This window comes from Choloepus didactylus, chromosome 2 (assembly GCF_015220235.1).
Source record: "Choloepus didactylus isolate mChoDid1 chromosome 2, mChoDid1.pri, whole genome shotgun sequence".
Classification (NCBI taxonomy): domain Eukaryota; kingdom Metazoa; phylum Chordata; class Mammalia; order Pilosa; family Megalonychidae; genus Choloepus; species Choloepus didactylus.
In genome coordinates, this window is record NC_051308.1 from 140,227,315 (window position 1) to 140,243,052 (window position 15,738).

The 15,738-nt window shown below is 40.3% G+C and overlaps 1 long non-coding RNA gene across 1 annotated transcript in view; it reads right to left on the reverse strand.

The window, feature by feature from the left end:
* Positions 1-274: 274 nt before the first annotated feature.
* LOC119526950 overlaps positions 275-15,738 on the reverse strand; it is a 54,016-nt gene continuing 38,552 nt past the window's right edge. The window contains exon 3 of the long non-coding RNA XR_005215290.1: positions 275-611. This is a non-coding gene — a long non-coding RNA (uncharacterized LOC119526950). The remainder of the gene's footprint in view (positions 612-15,738) is intronic.

Genomic DNA, 15,738 nt, shown 5'->3' on the forward strand with positions numbered 1-15,738 from the left:
TTGTTTTTTTTTAATCTGGAAAATTAAAGAAATACTATCTGCTTTGTGTGTGGTTGTAAGGATTGAAGGAAATTCAGCACAGCAGTAGGATTAAAAGCCACTCTTGGGTACCAGACTCTCTCCATCCAGAATTGCTGCTTACCAGTGGTATGACTTTTAACATCTTACTTATCCTCTCTGTGCCTCAATTTCTTCACAATAATAATACCTCCTTAGGGTAGTACAATGAGAATGAAATAAGTTAGCACAGGTAAAACACTGAGAGCAGCACCTGACACATAGTAGGCCCTCAAAAAGTATTAGCTATTATTATTACTCTTGTTTGTAGCGAACCAAGCACAATGCCTGCACATTATAGACACTCAACATGAGTTCTCTCTCTCTCTCTCTGTTATTCTTTTGACCAATTTAGACTCCAGGGGAAACATAAGGTGTCATTATTCAGTACCTGTTATTTGCCAGGCCTCTATGTATGGTACTGGAATCCCCATAAATCAGGATCAGAGAGAAGGATTGTCTCCTTGTCTTCATGGCCACAGACCTTCTTTGCTTCATTTCAGGCAGACATGGTGCTGTCCCCAAGCCCAACAAAAGGGATCTATAAAGCCCTCCTTATTAAAAAAAAAAAAAAAAAAAAAAAAAAAAAATGCTTATCCCTCTAACCCATCTGGCCCCAACCAAAAATTGCATACATAACCACCTCACCTACCCACCCAGGTGCTTCAAATACCCATGATTCCATAATCCAGTATGCATTTGCAAAGTGCCTTCCATAGGTAAAACAATAAGTGCATGCAGTGGTTTGAAAATTATGTTCTTAAATTTAATCCATTCCTGAGGGTGTGAATCCATTCTAAGTAGGACCTTTTGATGAGGCTACTTCAGTTAAGGTATGACCTACCTCAATCAGGATGCATCTTAATCCTATTACTGGAATCATTTATAAGTGAGGTGAAATGCAGAGAGGGAGAAAAAGCCACAGGAAGCAAGAAGCTGAAATGGAATACAGAAGAGAAGGGAGAGACCAGGAGACACCACCATATGCCTTGCCATGTGACAGAGGAGCCAAGGATTGCCGGCAGCAAGCCCCAGAATGCCACAGTCTTCAGAAGAAAGCATCATCTTGATGATGCCTTGATTTGGACTTTCTTTTAGCCTCAAATCCATAAGCTAATAAATTCTGATTATTTAAGCCAACACATGTATTAGTATTGCTTGAGCAGCCTAGGGAACTAAAACTAAAAGATGAGTTCACGGACTCTGCCTCAAGGACCTGGTAACTAGTAGTGTCAAATGGTGATAACTACCATGAAAGAGAAACAAAGTGCTAAAAGAGAAATTCTGCCCAGTTAGGGAGTGAGAAAAGACTTCAGGAAGGAAGTGGAATTTGGACTTCATCTTAATTAATGTGTTCAATGTCAGAGATGTGAAGGGGGATTCCAAAAGGAAGGAAGATTGGGAGCAAAGGCTAGAAAACATGGAACAGATACCAGGAAAGGTATGTCATCCCCTCAGGCAGGAGCTTAGGATAAATAAAGGGTAAGTGATGGAGATAAAATTTTAAAGGTATATTTAGGGCAGAGCTTGGAGAGCTTGGGATATATGTAAAATGAGGAGCCCAGGGAGGTTTTTGAAAGGCAAGGAAGTAGCATGATCAAAGCTGGTTCTTAGACAATCAGTCTAACAATACTGTAGAGGATGAATTTGAAAAAAGAGAGATCAGAGTTAGGAGATCATTAAATACTTTGGTGAGATATTAGGCTATTAGTGGGGGGTGAGATGGAAAATGAGAAAGACTTGACATGTAGGGTCCATAGATCTTGACAAATGATTAGATATGGAGGCAAAAAGAGAAAGTGATCAGGGATGAGCCTCAGATCTTGAACGCAGCTGCCCAATGAAACAACGGAATCCTCCACAGAAGGAGGGGAAAAGAAGATCTTGGTTCTGGCAGGAAAAGATGACTTGGATTTATACCTCCAAGTAAGTTAGCACTGTCCTTTCTGGGCATCCTTTTATGAAACTGCAAATAACGGGGATTATTTTCTCATCTCTTTATTTGTAGGAGGGTTTCCTCTGAAAATCGTGGAACCCTGGAGCACATGAATAGAGAGGAAAGGATGAGAAAAGCAGAGGCAGAGATGAGAATAAATCTCTGTCTTTCTCAGGTCTCTCTGACAAGCTTGCGCCTTGCTCATAAGAGAGAAAGAAATGCACGACAGGAGGAACTTTCTCAACTAGAATATAAGTTCCATGAGGGGTAGGTTTTTTGTTCTCTTTTTTTCTGTTTTTCTCACTGATATATCTATAGGGCCCATAAGAGCCCTGGCATTAGTGAGAGCTCAATCAGCATTTGTTGAATGAATGAATGGTCCTTGTCTCTAGGCATAAGAAGAAATAAAGAATAAAAGGTCCTTTGCAGCTATCTCAGGATCTTCCTCCCACCCCAGTCATCCAACCTGTTCATTCTTTTATTTTTTTATCCTTGTCCAAGAAACACCTAGAAATAATTCTCTGCTTTGTATTCTCACCCCTTGCAAAGTCATCAGGAATTGACAGTTGGAGCCAGATATAACTAAGGAAGTGAGAGCTCTTTGATGAGCAGGAAGCTGGTTATTTACAATGTCAAGCAAACTTGGTCCCAGGCTGTGAAGGGAGGCTAACTTTGGAAATATGCAAGTATTGACTTCTTTCTTGACTTTATTTTCTATTGAAAGTCTCACTTGGCCTCTTAGAACATGATTGGGCAGAAATGTGCCATTTGGACACCAGAATGCCATCCGGAATGGTGTGAATCTCTTTCTGATGCTATGAGAGGGCATCTTACAACAAGTTTTGGGAAAATTGAGGAATAGAGTCTTCTATAGACCCTCACTAAACATCACAAGGTCCAGGAGTTTATGTGGGAGAAAGGACATCAAGGTAAAATAATTTTAAGCAGATAAAGATTGGGAAGTAAAAGGATGTTATTCAAAAGAGTAGTTTATGAGTCAGGTTGGTCTTGACATCAGAAGCTTTTTACGCCAGGTCCACCCATCCGGACTCATTAAGTCAAATTGTGTCTTATCTTCCTTTTCTGTTTCCTGAGACTTAATCATGGTTTCCCCAGTGAGTGTCATCAGCTGCCTAAAACTTTACAAGATAAAAGGTTGTTTTCTTTTTCAGAAGGTGCTGCTCAAGGGCTGAAACTGATTTCCAAAACTACAACTTTGAACTATGTAATGCTTGACATGAGCAACTCATCCTACTTTTTCAGCTTATACTCCAGAATCCTTTATTATATGCCTACCGTAGGAAAGGCATGCTGGGAATACAGATACAGAGATGAATAAGATTTAGTCTCTGCCCTTCAGTAAACCACATAGAGAAGGGCACACAACCAACTCTTCTAAAACAGATCATGACAAGTACTGGGACATGGAGACATTTGAAGGTTTTTGAGCAGCAAGTAGCATGGTCATTCAGGCTTAGTCTTTTTTAAATATATTTTACAATTATTTTAGATGTATTTTACTTCCAAGTAAGTGCATTTGTTCACGTTACAAATATTTATTGCTGAATTCACTCTGAGTGCACACAGGTGCACACTTGCAGTTAAAAACTAAAGCAGCTACTCATAGTTGAGAGCAGCACAACAGAGCTAGAGCCAAAGGTGAGAAAAGTGGTCATTTCAGGGGGAAAATGTTAACTGGGTGAAGAAAACAGGAAGGAAAGAAGAAAACAGGGCAGAGGGGATGTGGAAATGTGGAATCTAGGAGAAAGATAAGAGAATCTAACTTGGAAGCATGAAAACACTAAGACACATCAAGATACACGTGAGAAGTGTCATGTCTGAATTATCCCCAGGACTTAAGACAGTTTTTCACGTAGGGTATTGAGTAAACATTTGTTGATGAATGTACCAAGAAGCAATTAATTTGGTGCATTTCTTTAAAATCCTTATAATTATGAATCATACTTTCTCTCTTTGAAATGCAAAGCTTGAATTCTCTCTACCATCACTGTTTAATTTCTCAGGTCATTTTACTGTATAGTTTGTAACCATATCAAAATACCCTTAGGCACTCTTGTTGTAAATAACCTACATCTTAGGGGACTTGCAATATTAGATGTCAATATTTTAAATATCTATAGGAAAGGCAAGAAAATATCTCAGCACTGCATGAGGAAGCTCAAAAAAATAAATAAAGGTTGCTCACTGTTTTGGAATTCAAGAGCAATCCTGTGACCTGCTCACTGTTGGTTCCCCCTCTGGTGACCCCGCCATTTTCAACAGCAAGCTTCTCTCTCCCCCTGCTTCTTTTCCTCTGTTACTCCTGCTATATCTGTCGCTACCTTCTGTCTGACATCGGGATTTCCTCTTGGAAGAGAATACTGAATGGGTGGACAACTACCCAATGAGGGCTGCTCCCACTAGGCAGAGTTCTTGGACCCAGGAATCTCACAGATAAAAATTCACAGGATGCTGATGATTGAGAGGCCAATTCCCACTCCATTGTGTCCATGGCAACATGGCGGGGGGGGACTCCCCAAGGCTGCCTAAAGGGCTTGGGATGTGGCAAGCACTCAGAATTTCATGGATGGTCACCAAGTTTACATGAATATAGGATGACCAAGTAGTCATGGAGCTATCTAAACTTGGGAGAACATTGAACATTGAAAACATCCTATGTCCAAATCTAAATTCTTGAAATTTCAACCCACCTCCAGCAAACCTGCTCTTCCCACCATCTTCGCCATCTCGATTGAAGACAAGTCCATCCTCCCAGTTACTCAGTCCATGCAGTTGGATTCATCTTGATTCCTGTCTTTTTCTCAAATCTCATATCTGCTCTGACAGGAAATCCTATTGACTTCACCTATAAAATATACCCAGAAACTTCCAACTTCTCACAATCTCCACTGCCATTGCTGCCAGCTTGGATTTATTGCAGCAGCCTCCTAATTGGTCTCCATTGCATCCACTCTCCCACACTCACCCCACCGCCAGTCTATTCTCAACACAACAGCCAGGAATTTCCTTTTAAAACATCAGATCTGTCACCTGTGGGTTCAAAACTCTCCAGTAGTTCCCCATGCCTCTTAGAATAAACCCCAAATCCTCCCCACCTCCTGTCCTTCCACTCACTCTTGCTCACTCTGTGCCAGTCACATGATCTCTTTGATGCTTCTGGAACACACCAAAGATGTTCTCACCTCAACTGTTGCATTGGCTTTTCCCTCATTCTACAAGGCCCTTCCCCCAGATAACCACAGGGCTAATTCCCGAAGCTCCTTGGTCTGTGCTCCCATGTCATCTTCTCAATGATACCTAACAAACCACTCACTTAAAATCCTCCTAGCAATCCCAGTGGCTTACCTGCCCTAGGTGGTATTTCATAACAGACCATATAATTTACTTATTTGTTATGGGTTTGGGGTTTGGTTTTTGCATGTTTGTTTGGTTGGTTGGTTTGGGCATTTTATTTTTGGTTTTGGTCTCTTTTCTCCTGCTGTAATGAAAGCCCCATGAGGGAACATACAGAAGTCTCTAGAACTTAGTAGTTATTCCATAAATATTTATTGGTGAATGAAGGTAATACCTGATTTACATGACAATTGAAGCAGTATCCTGAACTTACTAATTTAGAAGAGATCAAGTATTGTGAAAATTCAACTGTGGTTTGGGGTTTGGCATGAAGGGCTTAAAAAAAAGTCCCCTACAATTAGAAAAGTGCACTCCTTTTTCCTACTATCTAACTTCTAATCACCAGTCTGCTCTGATGTGATCCATAAGGAATGCTGATATGCTAGCTCCCATAGATAGGTGTAAGGTAGGAAGTCAGTCCATCAGCTTACATGCAAATCACCATGGGCCAGGGAGAATAAAAAGGTATGTTTCTCACCCTTAAATAATTTACATGTAGCATGCATGGATTATTCCACTAGACTCCAATGCAAGAAATGTCACATTGCTGATGTTTTGTTTTGTTTTTTTCTATCTCTAAATCAAATTAAATCTGCTCTACCCCTCTGAACCAAGCATAAGTTGAGATCTTCTGCTGTGGACCCCAAGGTCACCATCTTAATTATTTGGCCACCAGTTGCTTCCACACCCTCCCATTGGCAGTTCTACTAACTTTTGAGGTGCTGTGTGTGAGGGACTTGCAACACAGGTCCATGACATTCTCAGACACACAAAAAATAAGAATTTAATTCATCTCTTTACCTGCTATAACATATCTGACAAGACAAAAGAGCTTCAGAACAATTACAACAAAAGAAATTGCAAAATAAAGCCTCTTAATTGAATGTATAAATTATCAAGAGAATGTAAAATTAAGAATTGATCCAATAAGCTAGAATTTATCAGAGAAGTGTTAAAAACAGAAAAAGAAGTCGATTTTGAAGCAAGACAGGGGTTGAGAAGTAGAAATTTTCCAATAAAGGAGGAATGATTTTCTTTTGGGTATATCATGGGGGAGTGGGATGAGGGGAGGACCAAGTTAGGAAATAGCAAGTCATATATTAGGGATAAGAGTTAGAGGGTCATGACATGGGACCCCGCAGTCACCAAGAGATTCTTCACCATGGCAGAAAGACAAGTCTATGGTGTACGAGACAGCTGGAAATCCAGTAACACACAACAGGCATGACTCAGAGCCAGTCTAGATTCTGGGAAGAAAAAATGGGGAATGAAATGCTTCCATGAAGCATTAGAAAAAGGAGACCCACAAAAACAGAAAAGAAGACCAAATACCACAAGGAAAAATCCCAAGTGTGGTGTTGGGTACTCCATTCCAACTGAAGCCTAAAATTTCAGCCGTATTGCATTTCCCAGAGCTGTTTCAATTGCTGAGTTCTTCAAAGCCAATTCCTCCTTTCGGTGGTCAAGAATTTGAAGCCACAGAGACTCTCTAGCATTCAGAAGCTTGAGGCCATCTGTGCTAATTTTCTGAGACGGTGCTAGACTTTGTAATGTTGTCTTCTACCTCGGGAGCTCAGAACCCTTTTAAAAAGACACAGATTATTGATAACACAGCGGGCGCACCTCTAGCAACAGAAGGGACTTTTTAACAAACACAGACAAATTCATCCAAGGCAGCTCTGCTGCCATCAAAGCAGTTTCACTGGGAGGTTATATACTTTGTTCCAGCCACCAGCACACAGACATCCATCTTTTTATTATGCCTAAAACTTGTCAAATCTTTATCCTTTGAGGCAGATGATTATATGAAACAGCTAAAAGTCTTTCACTTCTAGCTTTGGTGATTAAGATATGTGATCAGACAGAGTATAATGCCATTTTTGTTATAATAAAGTTACTGGATTGATTTTCTCCTGTGGTTCCTTATGGAAGTTCTTTATAGAGAGCTATTGATCCCTCACCCTGTGACAGGTACTGCAGAGGAAAATGGGTGGGTTCCATAGTCCCTGCCACCAAGGTTACATTTTAGGGCAGTACTTATCCAAACAAAGATGTTTAATGTCAGAAAAAGTGAAATACTACGATGTGTGAGGAGAGAGCAAGCCATCATTTTGATTTGGGGAACACTTGAGGAAAGCCTTCATAGAAAAAGTACATTTTTAGCTGGTCTTGGAGGAAAAATAGATTTTCACAAGCAAAGAAATGGATTTTTAAAAAAAGCATTCCAAATTGCATGAGAATAACGAAGGCACAGAGATGTGAAAGTGCAGGGTGAGTTCAAGACACAGCAAATATTTCTGTGGTTGGAGCAATAGGCATTTGGGAGATGGTGGTGGGAGATAAAGCCAGATCATGGAGGAGCGCAAATACCAGGCTCAGATTTCAGCAGATCCAGGAGAACGCTCCCAATCATGTTTTGAGCAATGAGGTCCTATTACAAGTGGGTAGACTCCCCAGATGACAATTTTGAAAGGCAGCACTCATTGGGATTCTTAGGTTCCAGGACTGCTTAAAACAAAATCAGTTCCCATTTCTTGAAAATGACATCTGATACTCTTGCTTCTAAGTTGAGGAAAATTCAGCACCAATTAGGTAAGAAATCAGGCTTCAGAGCACAAAAGAGTCATCAGCAGACCCACAAAGGAGGAAGGCAAAGTTCTGCTGGACTGCCTGTCATATGAAGTTACTGAGCATAGATATAAACTCTTCCTGGAAGCCCCCTTGGAAAAATCTGTTTCTGGCTCCAGGAATTGGAGAGACCTTCCTGGGGATAGGAGTCCCAAGGCACATGGGGACAGGAGTGAATGTGCATAGACTGAGTTTGGGAAGAACACAGCATAGTGGGGTACTAAGATACAAGAAGGGAGACCAGCTTAATCTCAAGCACCAAGATAGGATGGAAGTGATAGGGGTGTCAGGGGAAGGCTGCAGTTTGCTGGTCCTATGGGTGTCCAAGACACGTGCCAAGGGTTCAAGATAGAGCAACCATAGTGGCATAATTATTTCTGAATGCTCCCAGCTGGTGGTCCAAAGCTACCAATGTAATTCTCTGTCCTGGTCTGAGTTGGCCCTAAAACAGTGACTCTCAAGCTTTAGGATGCACCAGAATGATCTGGAGGGCTTGTTAAAACACAGATTTTTTTGGCCCCACTCCCACAGTTTCTGATTCAGTAGGTCTGGGGTGGGCTGAAGAATTCGTTCGTTTGTTTTCTTTTAAGGACTTCCCAGGTGATGCGGTGATGCTGGTCTGGGAATTACACTGTGCGAACCACTGGCCTTGTATTTGATGGGCCTAAGTGCTCAGGTGAAGTCTTCGGTAGCTGAATCCAAAAGGAACTAAAAATGATAAGAGTTATACTTTCTAGCCCAGATTACCCGAAGGGGGTTTTATATTCTTAGGAGTCAGGTAAGCATCAAAACAGGCCACAACCTGCTGGAGACAGTGATAACGCAATAGAAAGAGGGGAAGAGGAGAAGGCTGGATTAAAGGAAGGCATCAGGGAAGGAATCTGGCCATCAACCCAGAAGACAACTATCTGGTGGAGGAGGAAGGAACTGTATCACTGTCATCGAGAATCTACAGCCCTGTTCTCATCCAGTGGCCTTCTAGAATCATCTGGGGAACTTTCAGGCTGGGACCCCAGGAAAGAAAGGAGAAGATATCACCATATGATGGGAAAACCATGGAATCCTAAAGACTGCCAGCAGCCAGCATCAGGCTACAGATTTTCAGGAGAAAGGAAGCCTTGAGAGTATCTTGATTTTAGACTTCCTGCAGCCTCAAAAACATGAGCCAATATATTTCCATTGCTTAAGCCAACCCATTGTGTGATATGTGTCATAGCAGCCTGTCAAACTAAGATACTCTCCACACAAAGTGCTCTTTGGTTTTGTTTGTTTTTGACTTTCTTTAAAGTAGTATTTTTTAACAGTATTTAGTTACAAGACACTTGTTTTTTCACTCTGCATTATGCTTATGATTCATACTTGCTATTTCAGGTGACCAGTTCACTCATTTTCACTTTTGCATGTTCTGCCATTGTCTGATTATACTGCAGTTCATCATTTTTCTGACAATAGGCATTTGGATAATTTCCACATTTTTGTTATTATAAACAGCCTGGCTATGGGTGTTCTTAGGCATATCTCTCTGTTTATCCATCAATTTTTCTCCCAAGTATTTTCAAACCATATTTTTAGGTGCATGTAAGTTTAAAACAAGTTTAATACAAATTTTTTCTTTAAGTTGGTCAAGTTAGTACTTACTGGGTCTATTGTTTTTATCCTTTTATTTTCAACTTGTATAACTATGTTTGAAATATGTCTCTTTTAAACAGCAGAGAATTAGATTTTTAAAAAATCAATTCTGCAAATTTCTGTCTTTTTACCCAATAAACTTAATGCTTTAAAAAAAAATACTAGGCCCTGGATCCTACGCCCAGAAAAATTAAATCATAATCTTTGGAGATGGGACTCTGACATTAGTAGCCTCTGAAAGCTCCCAGATCATTCCATGTTGAAGCTCAGATTGAGAACCACTAGCCTAAGGGAAATCTAATCCTTTTACAATGAGGAAAATAAAATCTAAAAAGGATTTATATGTTACTACAATTAAAAAAAAATTAATAGGGGATCTATGGAATAAGAAATCCATCTCCAGTTAACTTAAAGCTTAACAAAGTTTCTAAAATGACCAATCTTCACCCTTTTGCTCTGCCTTCCCAGTCCTTCAAATTCATGTTTATGCTGGACCAATGGCTACCCAAAAAAGGAAAAATCCAAAGGAAACACTCATGGCTACCATCGATACATCCAGCATTGTGCCCAAGCAGATTATTTGCTGTGCTTTCCCCATGCTTTGCTAACTGTGGGTCACTGTCATAGCAGCCAAACAAGTGTGCTGAAAACTTGAAACAGGCCCTCTCCTGGACCTCAATTTCCTCCAATCTTTCATAGGCCTGACACCAAGGACAGGCTCAAACGATTTTTATATTTGCATAGCCACAAGTCTATGGATCACTCATTTAATATCAAATAAAAAATGTGGATTTAAGAGTCATCAAATGTCCTAGCAAAAAAGATTTCTAGATCAGCATATGTGTACATGTGCATACACATATGTATGGATATGTGTGTGTGTATAAAATCTCAGTATAAAACTTTTAAGTCCAACTTTAAATCCTATCTTTAAAACAAGTAAAAGAGAGAGGCGGGGCAAGATGGCAGACTGGTGAGCTGTATGTTTTAGTTACTCCTCCAGGAAAGTAGGTAGAAAGCCAGGAACTGCGTGGACTGGACACCACAGAGCAATCTGACTTTGGGCATACTTCATACAACACTCATGAAAACGTGGAACTGCTGAGATCAGCGAAATCTGTAAGTTTTTGCGGCCAGGGGACCTGCGCCCCTCCCTGCCAGGCTCAGTCCCGTGGGAGGAGGGGCTGTCAGCTCCGGGGAGGAGAAGGGAGAACTGCAGTGGCAGCCCTTATCGGAAACTCATTCTGCTGATCCAAACTCCAACCATAGATAGACAGAGACCAGACACCAGAGAATCTGAGAGCAGCCAGCCCAGCAGAGAGGAGACAAGCATAGAAAAAAAACAACACAAAAAACTCCAAAATAAAAGCGGAGGATTTTTGGAGTTCTGGTGAACATAGAAAGGGGAAGGGCAGAGCTCAGGCCCAAGCTCAGGCCCTGAGGTGCATATGCAAATCCCGAAGAAAAGCTGATCTCTCTGCCCTGTGGACCTTTCCTTAATGGCCCTGGTAGCTTTGTCTCTTAGCATTTCAATAACACATTAGACCTCTGAGGAGGGCCCTTTTTTTTTTTTTTTTTTAATCCTTTTTTCTTTTTCTAAAACAATTACTCTAAGAAGCCCAATACAGAAAGCTTCAAAGACTTGCAATTTGGGTAGGTCAAGTCAAGAGCAGAACTAGGAGAGCTCTGAGACAAAACACAATAATCCAGTGGCTGAGAAAATTCACTAAACACCACAACTTCCCAAGAAAAGGGGGGTGTCCGCTCACAGCCATCATCCTGGTGGACAGGAAACACTCCTGCCCATCGCCAGCCCCATAGCCCAGAACTGCCCCAGACAACCCAGTGTGACGGAAGTGCTTCAAATAACAGGCACACACCACAAAACTGGGCGTGGACATTAGCCTTCCCTGCAACCTCGGCTGATGGGATGGTAGAGCAGTGTGAATTAACAAAGCCCCATTCAGCCATCATTTGAGCAGACTGGGAGCCTCCCTACACAGCCCAGCAGCCCAGAACTGCCTTGGGGGGACGGCACTCACCTGTGACATAGCACAGTCATCCCTCAACAGAGGACCCAGGGTGCACGGCCTGGAAGAGGGGCCCACTTGCAAGTCTCAGGAGCCATACACCAATACCAAGGACTTGTGGGTCAGTGGCAGAGACAAACTGTGGCAGGACTGAACTGAAGGATTAGACTATTGCAGCAGCTTTAAAACTCTAGGATCACCAGGGAGATTTGATTGTTAGAGCCACTCCCCCCTCCCTGACTGCCCAGAAACACGCCCCATATACAGTGCAGGCAACACCAACTACACACGCAAGCTTGGTACAACAATTGGACCCCACAAGACTCACTCCGCCACTCACCAAAAAGGATAAGCAAGGGAGAACTGGCTTGTGGAGAACAGGTGGCTCGTGGACGCCACCTGCTGGTTAGTTAGAGAAAGTGTACTCCACAAAGCTGTAGATCTGATAAATTAGAGATAAGGACTTCAATAGGTCTACAAACCCTAAAAGAACCCTATCAAGTTCAGCAAATGCCACGAGGCCAAAAACAACAGAAAATTATAAAGCATATGAAAAAACCAGACGATATGGATAACCCAAGCCCAAGCACCCAAATCAAAAGATCAGAAGAGACACAGCACCTAGAGCAGCTACTCAAAGAACTAAAGATGAACAATGAGACCATAGTACGGGAGACAAAGGAAATCAAGAAGACCCTAGAAGAGCATAAAGAAGACATTGCAAGACTAAATAAAAAAATGGATGATCTTATGGAAATTAAAGAAACTGTTGACCAAATTAAACAGATTCTGGACACTCATAGTACAAGACTAGAGGAAGTTGAACAACGAATCAGTGACCTGGAAGATGACAGAATGGAAAATGAAAGCATAAAAGAAACAATGTGGAAAAAAATTGAAAAAATCGAAATGGACCTCAGGGATATGATAGATAATATGAAACGTCCAAATATAAGACTCATTGGTGTCCCAGAAGGGGAAGAAAAGGGTAAAGGTCTAGGAAGAGTATTCAAAGAAATTGTTGGGGAAAACTTCCCAAATCTTCTAAACAACATAAATACACAAATCATAAATGCTCAGCGAACCCCAAATAGAATAAATCCAAATAAACCCACTCCGAGACATATACTGATCACACTGTCAAACACAGAAGAGAAGGAGCAAGTTCTGAAAGCAGCAAGAGAAAAGCAATTCACCACATACAAAGGAAACAGCATAAGACTAAGTAGTGACTACTCAGCAGCCACCATGGAGGCGAGAAGGCAGTGGCATGATATATTTAAAATTCTGAGTGAGAAAAATTTCCAGCCAAGAATACTTTATCCAGCAAAGCTCTCCTTCAAATTTGAGGGAGAGCTCAAATTTTTCACAGACAAACAAATGCTGAGAGAATTTGCTAACAAGAGACCTGCCCTACTGGAGATACTAAAGGGAGCCCTACAGACAGAGAAACAAAGAAAGGATAGAGAGACTTGGAGAAAGGTTCAGTACTAAAGAGATTCGGTATGGGTACAATAAAGGATATTAATAGACAGAGGGGAAAAATATGACAAACATAAACCAAAGGATAAGATGGCTGATTCAAGAAATGCCTTCACGGTTATAACTTTGAATGTATATGGATTAAACTCCCCAATTAAAAGATATAGATTCGCAGAATGGATCAAAAAAAATGAACCATCAATATGTTGCATACAAGAGCCTCATCTTAGACACAGGGACACAAAGAAACTGAAAGTGAAGGGATGGAAAAAATATTTCATGCAAGCTACAGCCAAAAGAAAGCAGGTGTAGCAATATTAATCTCAGATAAAATAGACTTCAAATGCAGGGATGTTTTGAGAGACAAAGAAGGCCACTACATACTAATAAAAGGGGCAATTCAGCAAGAAGAAATAACAATCGTAAATGTCTATGCACCCAATCAAGGTGCCACAAAATACATGGGAGAAACACTGGCAAAACTACAGGAAGCAATTGATGTTTCCACAATAATTGTGGGAGACTTCAACACATCACTGTCTCCTATAGATAGATCAACCAGACAGAAGACCAATAAGGAAATTGAAAACCTAAACAATCTGATAAATGAATTAGATTTAACAGACATATACAGGACATTACATCCCAAATCACCAGGATACACATACTTTTCTAGTGCTCATGGAACTTTCTCCAGAATAGATCATATGCTGGGACATAAAACAAGCCTCAATAAATTTAAAAAGATTGAAATTATTCAAAGCACATTCTCTGACCACAATGGAATACAATTAGAAGTCAATAACCATCAGAGACTTAGAAAATTCACAAATACCTGGAGGTTAAACAACACACTCCTAAACAATCAGTGGGTGAAAGAAGAAATAGCAAGGGAAATTGCTAAATATATAGAGATGAATGAAAATGAGAACACAACATACCAAAACCTATGGGATGCAGCAAAAGCAGTGCTAAGGGGGAAATTTATAGCACTAAACGCATATATTAAAAAGGAAGAAAGAGCCAAAATCAAAGAACTAATGGATCAACTGAAGAAGCTAGAAAATGAACAGCAAGCCAATCCCAAACCAAGTACAAGAAAAGAAATAACAAGGATTAAAGCAGAAATAAATGACATAGAGAACAAAAAAACAATAGAGAGGATAAATATCACCAAAAGTTGGTTCTTTGAGAAGATCAACAAGATTGACAAGCCCCTAGCTAGACTGACAAAATCAAAAAGAGAGAAGACCCATATAAACAAAATAATGAATGAAAAAGGTGACATAACTGCAGATCCTGAAGAAATTAAAAAAATTATAAGAGGATACTATGAACAACTGTATGGCAACAAACTGGATAATGTAGAGGAAATGGACAATTTCCTGGAAACATATGAACAACCTAGACTGACCAGAGAAGAAATAGAAGAGCTCAACCAACCCATCGCAAGCAAAGAGATGCAATCAGTCATCAAAAATCTTCCCACAAATAAATGCCCAGGGCCAGATGGCTTCACAGGGGAATTCTACCAAACTTTCCAGAAAGAACTGACACCAATCTTACTCAAACTCTTTCAAAACATTGAAGAAAATGGAACACTACCTAACTCATTTTATGAAGCTAACATCAATCTAATACCAAAACCAGGCAAAGATGCTACAAAAAAGGAAAACTACCGGCCAATCTCCCTAATGAATATAGATGCAAAAATCCTCAACAAAATACTTGCAAATCGAATCCAAAGACACATTAAAAAAATCATACACCATGACCAAGTGGGGTTTATTCCAGGCATGCAAGGATGGTTCAACATAAGAAAATCAATCAATGTATTACAACACATTAACAAGTCAAAAGGGAAAAATCAATTGATCATCTCAATAGATGCTGAAAAAGCATTTGACAAAATCCAACATCCGTTTTTGATAAAAACACTTCAAAAGGTAGGAATTGAAGGAAACTTCCTCAACATGATAAAGAGCATCTATGAAAAACCCACAGCCAGCATAGTACTCAATGGTGAGAGACTGAAAGCCTTCCCTCTAAGATCAGGAACAAGACAAGGATGCCCGCTGTCACCACTGTTATTCAACATTGTGCTGGAAGTGCTAGCCAGGGCAATCCGGCAAGACAAAGAAATAAAAGGCATCCAAATTGGAAAAGAAGAAATAAAACTGTCATTGTTTGCAGATGATATGATCTTATATCTAGAAAACCCTGAGAAATCGACGATACAGCTACTAGAGCTAATAAACAAATTTAGCAAAGTAGCGGGATACAAGGTTAATGCACATAAGTCAGTAATGTTTCTATATGCTAGAAATGAACAAACTGAAGAGACACTCAAGAAAAAGATACCATTTTCAATAGCAACTAAAAAAATCAAGTACCTAGGAATCAACTTAACCAAAGATGTCAAAGACCTATACAAAGAAAACTACATAACTCTACTAAAAGAAATAGAAGGGGACCTTAAAAGATGGAAAAATATTCCATGTTCATGGATAGGAAGACTAAGTGTCATTAAGATGTCAATTCTACCCAAACTCATCTACAGAT